The sequence below is a fragment of the Silene latifolia genome, chromosome 5 (assembly GCF_048544455.1).
Source record: "Silene latifolia isolate original U9 population chromosome 5, ASM4854445v1, whole genome shotgun sequence".
Lineage (NCBI taxonomy): Eukaryota > Viridiplantae > Streptophyta > Magnoliopsida > Caryophyllales > Caryophyllaceae > Silene > Silene latifolia.
This window is the reverse complement of record NC_133530.1, coordinates 17,392,935-17,403,865: the sequence shown is the minus strand read 5'-3', so window position 1 is coordinate 17,403,865 and position 10,931 is coordinate 17,392,935.

Below are 10,931 nucleotides of genomic sequence, written 5' to 3'. Positions count from 1 at the left end.
TAAATTTTTGGTCTTCTAGAGATACCAAAGGGAGATACGACTAATTGAAGAGTAACTGTTAGTGTGTAGAGTTGATGGTGACAAGGGAAGTGAGAAGAAAGATAAGAGAGGATAAACGATAAGAAGAATGATAAGATATTGTTCATATGAATTAAGAGAATTAGAGTTGTGGAGCTATGGAAAAATAAATAAAAAATTTACCAAAGAGTTAGGTAGAAAGGGAAAGGAGATGAATTATTATTAATTGGTATTATTGAGTAAAAGGGGGAAGTAAGGATGGAAGTAAGTTGAGAGAATGTTGACCGGAGTTAAAGAGCATGAAGGTAGGAAATTATGGAAATGTACGATAGTCTCACTAAAGGGTGTGAGTTAATGGTTATATAAGAGAGTAGGACGACATGTTAGCCGTGAGTTTCGAGGTATTAATGGAATGGGAAGGTCCTAGAGTGTTTGCACGATATGAGACTCTGATGGAGAGTTAGGTAACGATATGATAAAGGATAGAATTGAGAATAATGTTGAGGTAGATTTTGTTGATGGATTTGATGTTCGTTATTAGGGATGTTAACCAAAGTTAGGAAAGAAATCGTGATGTTTAGAGATGAGTGTAAGAGGTTGATGTCCGGACAATGGTAGTGTTATCGTTTGTGACTAGTGGTTAAGGGTGATGGTATATTAGAAAGGTAACAATTCTAAAGAGGTTGATTTTGTAGAGACCAGGTTGATAGGTATAGTTGTGAGAGAGCATAAGATGTGGTTATATAAGGCGGTTGTTAGTAGTTGAGTATTAATGGTATGGTTACATTTGGCAGGGGGTGATGGATATGCGAATGGGAGAATGTGTTATGAGGGGCATACGAGTTAAACTCAAGCGAGAGGTAACCTTTATCGGGGGGGTAACTTACGTGATCAGGATTGACTAGTTGGATGTGATTACGGGTCTATGATATGTGTAAATGTTTGTGTGAGGTTCTAACCTCACAAGAAGTGGTATGGTGTGATAATTATAAAGTTGTTATATGAATGTTTTGTAATTTATGTTGGGTACGGTATACTAATGGAATGAGGTTCAAAAGGTAATAATTTGATTGATATGGCATGGATAGTTAAAATTGTATGTGTATTGATGATACATGTGATTCCGTGAAATGGTAAGGATGATGTTCATGAGATTCTTGTCAGTTTATTCCGTATAATATGTTGTGTTATAATCTGGTAAAACGGTTTTGAATGAGTTTTCTTGTTCGAAATGTCATACTGAGTCAGTGTTTATGGGAATTATATGTGATTGTGATGTTTATCGATGTGGTTGTTGTGCCTCGAGTGGTGATCCGGGCATGGTACTTCATGTTGTGATGCGGGCATTTTCGCAATGCGGTGCGGTTGTTGGTGGCGGTGTTGCGATGTCGTCACCGGTTGTGGTGGAGTAGGCGGGATGATTATGATTCGAGTTCGACAGTACATACCGGTTATACTTAGATTGTTGTTTTGTTTGATGTTGCTCCCTGCGAGTTTCAGTTTGTGCAGATAGACAGTTGTCTTGTTTATTGATGTTTTCTTTACCAGGTTAAGTTTGGGAATGAGGGTAGAGTATGATATGAAATAGAGTTGTATATGTTTTCGTTGTTGTCATGGTATAGTGATATTATGTTGATGGGACACGGTTGTGCGAGGTTGTTACAGTAATTTTGATCTTGTTCTAGATAAGGCTTTAGTAGACATGGTAATGGCAAGTGATTCGTAAAACATGTGTGGTAATGACCTGAAAGATGCAGGTGGTTCATAATCCTTTGTTGAGACAGTGAGTGTAGGGTGTTGGGGAATTAGTGTCATGTTAATTTATGTATGAGTTTTGTGGTAATGAAGGAAAGAACTTGAGGATCTAGTGTGAGTGTACGTAACGAGGGTGGATCGTGAGTTATGCTTTTGGGAGATAGGTGCTTTCCATAGAGAGGTATGTTGTTTTGCAGTAATAATGGAGAGTTAGTATGGTGATTTTGCTACGAGTTTTATGGTATAGGTTAGGTGGTGTGCCGACTGAGTTGAGGTATGAGAAATGTTTAAGTAAGAGAACCTTGGATATATGCATGACGAGTGTTTAGGTTATAGGTGGTTACCTTTGACATGCGGTGGTGATGAGGATAATGAGACGATATAGCTAGGATTTAGTATTGGTGAGTTACGAGGACGTAACATTTATCTTAAGAGGAGTAGGATGTGATAAAAGAGATTTTGATGGTTGTGCATATGGTAGTATAATTGGAAGTAGAGTGTTGGTGTAGCATAAAGGACGGACATTTGTTTTGATTGATTTTATTAAAGGTCATGACCGTGCTTGTAGTAGTTCGATGTTTGGGAATGGGAGAATATTTCAATAGTGTTGACAGTTGGATGATGATGTTATGAGTGTGAGTAAACTTCGAGGACGAAGTTCCTTTTAAGGGTGGTAGAATGTAACATTCCGTTTCGATGGTTGATCTTGTTTGGTGGATTGTCTTGGTATTTGAGGATGTTAGTGAGCGTTATGAACTAATATGGAGTTGGCAACATTTAGGTTGTGGGTATCCGATAGTATTAGGGAGTTAGTATTGGGAGGCTATGCTGTAGTTGAGACGATATCGTGAGCCATGTTGTGGAAGAAAGAGTGGTTGGTGGAATTAGTGTTAGGTGTCCATGTTGTATAGGTTGGGTTGGAACTTCGGGGACGAAGTTCTTTTTAAGGGAGGAAGACTGTAATACTACGGATTTTATTAAGCTGTACACTCGACCGAGTAGAGCCTAATCGGCCGAGTAGTGTTGATTGTAGAGTCTGTTTTGGTTCTGCCGAGGAATACTCGGCCGAGTATGGAGAATACTCGACCGAGTAGAGGATACTCGGCCGAGTATAACTTTACTCGGTCGAGTATTCGGTCTGGCGAGTGTTATTTTAGCGGTTTGATGCGAGAGTGTTTAGGGTTATTTTTATTTTCAACGTCAGTTTCTAAAACGTCATTTCAACCCTAATCATTTTACGATTACTCTAATCACTCCCTAATCCTCCACTGTGTGGGCAATCGTCGTAGTCTTTGCGTTCAATCTTTCATTCTTTCGCCGGTAAGTCTTTATCCCTATGTTGATGATTAATTCTAGGGTTTGTCTTTATCCTTTGAATTGGGGGAAATGGGGTTTTGCAATTAGTGATTAGAATTATATGATTGTTGTTATAGGTGACGATGTGGTAATTGTTATGCATTTGTATGGTTGATTGCAGCGTAAGCGGATTGCGAAAAGGTAGGGTTTCTCCTACTCAGTACTGTTAATTGATTGAGATTGCTTATGTTTCATAATCATTGTTATCTGCTGATCACCGGAGGATGGGTGTTGTGGTGATGGTGTTGGTGTGGTTGTGTTGTGACGATTGTGGTGTTGTGACAGCTGTGATGCTGTGTGTGTGTGTGATTGTGGTGGAGTCACTTGCGGGAGTGGCTTCACACCCTAGTTCGCCCTCCGTGGAACCCGTCACGGGAGGGGATGTGCACATTAAGGGACAGAGATTATTAGTCGCTCGTTGATGAGCTGGACTTGGTGGGGATGGGCTGCGGTCACCCACTGGCGGAGTGGATTACCTGTTGCGATGGGTAATCTGGCAGGGCTACACACTTCGGTGTGTAGTCGGTTACTATAGAGTATGATCAGCCGGTTACGTTGTTTAATTGTCTTACATTGATTGAATGGTACTGACCCCGTTGTTGTTGTTTTGTAAAACCCGCGGTGATCCATTCGGGGATGGTGAGCAGACTTGACAGGTATTGCATTTGGTGAACTTGGGCGGTCATGGGGAAGTCTTCATAACAAGTTGTAGTATCACAGTCACGAGTCTTAGCTATGATTTTGTAGTTGTCCTCAGTTGAATTCACTTTATTGGTTTTTGTTTGGGTTTGGATTGTTGTAAACATTAATACTTTACAGTACTTTTAATAAATGTGATTAGGACGGACGCTTTTGATATATATACTAACCTCGGGCAACCGAGATGGTAACAGCCTTTCATGCTTGGGTAGTCCTGGTAAGGTACCTTGATATGAGGGGGTGTTACAAAACTACTACATGAATGACTTGAAGAAAAGTCCTCATGAGCTACACTCACTTCTCGTACAGACCGAGAAGGATATGAAATTGAGTGGGAGCATGAAGCAGGATGTTCTCACGATTTTCAACAAGAATAAAGGTAAGGGCAAAGCTCCAGGCGACCTAACTGTAGGTAAGCCAAAGTTCAAGAAGCCAGGAAACGGTTAGAGTGGGCCTGGTGAGACTAGTGGCTCACAGGGCAAGGCAAAGAGCAAGGGCGGTGACATTGAGTGCCATCATTGTCACAAGACTGGACATTGGAGGAGGAACTGTCACGTGTACCGTGAGGACATAAAAGCAGGTCGCGTCGTTCCTGTTGGTATGTCATCTTATATTCATATGATTGAGATTAACCATGCAAGTTTCAGAACTTGGGTACTTTATACTGGTTATGGTACTCATCTGTGTAATCATTTGCAGGGCCTAAAAAACATCACACCTCTCGGAAAGGGTGATGTGGACCTGCGAGTCGGGAATGGAGCTAGAGTTACTGCAGTCTCGAAGGGAACATACGTAATCCAACTCCCTAGTGGTTTTGAGTTATTTTTATATAACTGTTACTATGTACCCAGTTTGTCTAAGAACATTATTTCAGTTTCCGTACTTGATAAAGACGGTTTTTCATTTTCAATAAAGGATAATAGCTGTATTTTCTCTTTCAATGAAATGATTTATGGCAAAGCAGTTTCCATGAATGGAATTTACATCTTAGATCAAACCAAGGAAATATTACACGTGAATAATAAGAAATTAAAGGTTGGTGACAAAGATCAAACCTATCTATGGCATTGTCGAATGGGACACATAAATGAAAAACGTGTAAAGAAACTCGTCGATAATGGGACTATTCCCGCATTCGATTTTTCTACATTTGGCACGTGTGAATCATGTCTTATCGGCAAGATGACTCGAATTTCCTTCAAAGGTGTTGGAATGCGCGCTAGTGACCTATTAGGACTCATACATACTGATGTTTGTGGACCTATGTCAATTACCGCTAGATACGGATATGTCTACTTAATGAAGCATAAAAGCGAGTCCTTTGAGAAATTCAAGGAATACCAGAATAAGGTTGAAAACCAACTGGGTAGAAAGGTTAAAGCACTCCGTTCAGATCGGGGTGGCGAATATCTTTCAAATGAGTTTGATCAACACCTTAAAGACTGTGGAATCGTTTTACAGTTAACTCCACCTGGAACACCTCAATTAAATGGTGTGTCCGAACGGAGAAATCGAACATTACTTGATATGGTTCGATCCATGATGAGTCACACGGTAGTACCTGATTCATTATGGGGTTTTGCTCTTTTGTCAGCCGCTCTTATACTTAACCGAAGTCCGACTAAAGCTGTCGACAAGACTCCATATGAAATGTGGAAGGGAACGGTCCCTAACTTGTCCTTTATTCGGGTTTGGGGCTGCGAGGCTTATGTCAAGTGGAGACACGAGGATAAGCTCGGCCCGCGATCGGTCAAGACATACTTTATTGGTTATCCAAAAGGAACGTTTGGTCATTACTTCTATTCGCCTACCGAACATCGAGTTTTTGTTGCGGCTAGTGTGACGTTCTTAGAGAAAGAATTTCTAGAGAACAAGACAAGTAATAGAACCTTCGAGCTGTCGGAGATTCAAGAACCAACAACCGAGGAACAGATGGAGGAAGTTGTTCCTCCAACTGATGATACGGTTAACATTCCTCAGGAACCTAGGAGGTCGGGTAGAGTCTCTAATCCTCCGGATAGATACATTGGTATGGTCGAGGAGAGTGACGTTTTGCTCCTAGAGAGTAATGAACCCGCTACCTATAAAGGTGCCATGACCTGTTCCGATTCAAAGCTATGGCTCGAAGCCATGCAATCCGAGATGGACTCCATGTATGAGAATGACGTATGGGACCTAGTTGATTTACCTAATAAGGTAAAACCTCTACAGTGCAAATGACTTTACAAAATAAAGCGTTCTGTAGACGGACAACTAGATACCTACAAGGCACGACTAGTGGCAAAAGGTTTCACTCAAGTGCACGTATTGCATTATGACGAAATTTTTGCACCCGTAGTTATGCTGCGTTCCATTCGGATTATCTTAGCGATTGCCGCTTTTCATGACTATGAAATTTGGCAAATGGATGTGAAAACCGCCTTCTTAAACGGTTATTTGGAGAAGGAGTTGTACATGGTGCAACCAGAAGGTTTCATAGATCCTGAAAATCCTAAGAAAGTATGCAAGCTTAAGCGTTCCATTTATGGACTTAAGCAAGCTTCTCGGAGTTGGAATCATCGTTTCGACCAGGTGATAAAAGAGTATGGTTTCACTCGATCGGTCGAGGAACCATGCTTATATATCAAGTCGAGTGGGAGCAAGATTGTATTCTTGATATTGTATGTCGATGACATATATACTCTTGATTGGGAATGACATTCCTCTCTTATCTTCGGTTAAAGGATGGTTGAAGAACCATTTCCAGATGAAAGATCTGGGTGAGGCACAACGCATATTGGGAATCCGTATCTATAGAGATAGATCACGACGGACGTGTTATCATTGAGTCAGGAGTCTTATTTGGATAAGATTCTGGAAAGGTTCAGCATTACCAACTCCAAGAAGGGGAACCTTCCAATGACGTCTGGGATGCAATTGAGCAAGTCTCAGTCACCCACGACGCCTGAAGGGATTGAGCGCATGAGTCGTGTTCCTTGTGCATCTGCAATAGGATCAATCATGTATGCCATGATATGCACACGTCCAGACGTGGCATATGCATTGAGTATGACGAGTCGGTACCAAAAGAATCCGGTGAAACACACCGGATAGTCATTAAAAACATCCTTAAGTACCTACGGAGGACTAAGGATAGGGTATTGACTTATGGAGGAGATACTAAGCTATGCGCAATCGATTCGATTCTGAGATGCTAGCTTCCAAACGGATCGAGATGATTCAAAATCTCATCCGGGTTCGTCTTCACTCTTAATGGTGCTGCGGTCACCTGGAAGAGTTCCAAACAGGATGTTGTAGCAGATTCTACCATCAATCAAGTACTATGCCGCTTCGGAAGCAGCAAAGGAAGTTATATGGATGCGTCAATTCTTACAAGGACTTACGATAGTTTCTAGTTCGAATTACCCAATCACCATCTATTGTGACAATAGAGGTGCCATCTTCCAGGCTAAGGAGCCTAAGTCTAGCAACAAGTCTAGACATGTACATCGGAAAGCTCACCTGATCCGTGATTACGTGGAACAAGAAGAGATAGTGATTGACAAGATAGCTTCGGATGATAACATAGCGGACCCTCTCACTAAACCGTTGAATTTTGATAAGTATGAAGGGGGGGCACGTTATTTCCATGAGAATTAAACGTGTTCCTGAGTTGTAGTAGTTGATTATGGATTTGATACATTATATTTTTCATATACTATTTATAACTTCATCGTTTCTATAATATTTTGTTTTTCATGTGGATTGTACTGACAACATTGAACGCCACAAAGTGAACTGAATTACATTATATTTGTTTTGGTCCGTAATCGCCTATAAGAGCTGATAACTCTGGCTATTATATTGTGCAGTCGATTGATGGTGGGTTCAACGAGCCATAAGTCAAACGGTTGACTGATCGATCACAGATGCGAGGTTATAACGATACCTCGTAGGACAATTTTTGTGACAACGTAATGGAGTCCTAAATGTTTAAAAACATTCGGTGTCAGGTCGTGGATTGGACGTCCATTGTGTTCCTAGAGTCAATTCTTTTGACTATCGACCGTCTCTTGAGATTAAGGCGCTTTGGGTGACTTTGGTTTCTTTCTCATGGTCTGCCGTGAATCGGAGAGACTAAGTAGATTTTTTCCGGTCATTTCATACGTGCTTACATCTGCAGGATTCGAGTTGAAGAAAATATCCAACCCTTATCGGGTATAGTTATTTCTCGGGGCCACTCGAGGAGTTGTAATTGAAATGCATGGCCATGCTCGAATGATGATTCGTTTATCAGTTAAGTTACTCTCTAGTCGGGGAAACCACTCTTGATATTGATCACTTGTAAAATACGACCTTTGTGAATACGGATTTTGCAAATTGTTTTACATTGAGTGGGAGAAATTTTAGGATATGAGAATCGGTTATCGCACATATACTTGTGAGGACAAGTGGGAGTTTGTTGGAGCTTGTGTCCTCCACAAATTAGTGTGATAACATTTATAAATCTCTTATAGGTTCACAAGGGTATACTTCGTATTTTATCAGTTGATTAACGATTACCTAATAACGGTTGGCTTACTAGAAAGTTTGACGTTATTATCATACTGATGGCGGTGATCAACTGGTCCCTAAAAGTCACACCTAAAGGATGTGTTTGAGAGATGTGATTATGGAAATGTAATCACATTGATGCCTTATATGACTAAACAGTTAGTCAATGTGTTGATGAGACGATTATTTAATCTAATTAAATAATATTATCTCGAGACGAATTAATCACAATTAAATAAATTGAATATAATATGTTATATTTAATTAATGTATATAATGTTAGCTTGGACGAATTAATATGTTAATTCATAATTAAATGTAATCGGTTATATTTAATTAGCTAATTATAAATATGCGATATTTATAATTAAAGTATATATTATACGATAGTCCCTTTGGGCTATCTCTGACTTAGCGGAACTAGAGTCTATTACAACCTTCACAAACATTCGAAAGAGTTTCGCAGTTTCACTAGCCGAATCGACTATTGCATTACATTCATGTAAAGCGTTATTGCCAATGTCATTATCCCGAGATTTGACACCCATACTAATCAAATCTAATACCGCATTCCTGATGAACCACGTTGTAAATGCAAATTTATCCGTTTCCATTTCTGCATTTTTCGTAATTTTTGGGCACGAGGCATCACACGTGACAGAGAGGTAGCCCAAAGGGACTACCCTTCCCCAATTAAAAGCCTCCTTCATGAACCGCCGCCTTGCGGTTTCAACAAGGTTGTCTGTATTTCATTAGTGGACCGTCGCCTTGCGGTTTCAACAAGGCTGTATTTCATTAGTGGATGATTGGATGAATAAGTAATTAATGTTATTAGATAATTGATTTAAGAAATCAATAAAAAAGATGGTGATGTTGATGTTGAAGATGGATGATGATATCGACTATGATTTAGGGATTTGAGATTTTATTTGGGTTGAGAAGGTGATGTTAAAATGGTGCTTTTTTTTACCATTTATCTGGGTTGGTTTGGGTTTACCCGCGGGTCTGACTTGAACTTATAAGGCAGACCATTAAAAAGGCCACACATCTATATACTAAATTATTAGGCCATTCTACAAGTTTTACCGCCTAACATTATTAACCTGAAATTGAGCCTTCTCTACTTAACACAACATGGGCCGACATTTTGTTAAATAAAAACTAACGTAATCAATTGCTGTTTTTAGTATATAATAATTAATTATTAACTATTAATTTAAATAAAACCTAAATTGATTCCAATCAAACATGATCAATTGCTATAATTTGCCGAAATCTTTGCTGCATAAAACTAACGTAATCAATTGCTATAAGTTTGGGATTTTTGTTTGGGCCACTGTAATGGTTAGGTACTATCCAAATAAGTACCGAGTATTACAATGGTTTCGATCTTTTATAATTATATTTTTTATATAATATTACCTTTTAATAATAATACTCCCTCTCAGTCGTTATAATGTTCCCCTTTGATATGGGCACGATACTTAAGGAAAAGTATTAAAATATTAGTAAAAGAGTTGTGTGGGGTTGGTGGTAGGAGAGAGAGATGAATTATTAGTAGTTAAATAAAGAATTGTGGGGCCAAAACATAAAAGAAAGTAATAAAATAGGAGTAAAAGAGTTGTGTGGGGTTTGGTGATAGGAGAGAGAAATAAATAAAATAAGAGTAAAAGTTTCTAAAAATAGAAAGGGGAACATTACTTGAATAATCCGTTTTGGGAAAGAGGGAACATTATAGCGACTGGGAGGGAGTATATTTTATATTTATTAGATTATAATATTAAATTAAACGTACATTTAATTTATGCATATAATTTAATTGAGAATCACTCTATATAAAAAAAATTTTAAAAAAAGTTTTGCTTTAGCACGGATCTACCCTAGTCATATACTAACAAACTAGTCTAGATCCCGCGCAAATGCGCGGTTTTTTAGATAGGAATATTAGAGAATTTAACAATTATATTATTGGTATTTAATAGTGTAGATCTCGCACATTTGAGGTTTATATAGAGGTTTTGTTTTTAGTTATTATTTAAATATTTTAAATAGGTACATTATTAAATTGTCATATTTGTCACATACCTCATCGTATTTCGATATGGGAAAAAAATGAACTATGAACTAATGATTTTTTTTTTGGGATAAAGCTAATTATATCAGTTTAATGTTTTATTTTATACAAAATGTGTCAAGTCATTCTCTCATACGGAGTATATAATAATACATAACAAAAATTTAGAAATTTACAGTTTATAAAATTATAGTGAATTTATCTTATTTTAATTAAAATATTATAATTTAAATTTAAAGAAAATACTATTATTTGATTAAAAGGTTATATTCTGATTAAATGATAATAATTTAAAGAAAGAAGTATTTTTATTTCCTTATTTAGCTTGATACTTTTTGGAAGAAAAACTTTAGAGAGTTTTATTGTCTTACGTATATAGGAGGATTGAAGGATAAGGAGGGATAAAAAGGGGATGACCAGTGAGTTTGAATAAATCAAATGGGTCAAAATACGAGATCTCACACGATATATCGAATCACAATTGCAATTCCAAGAA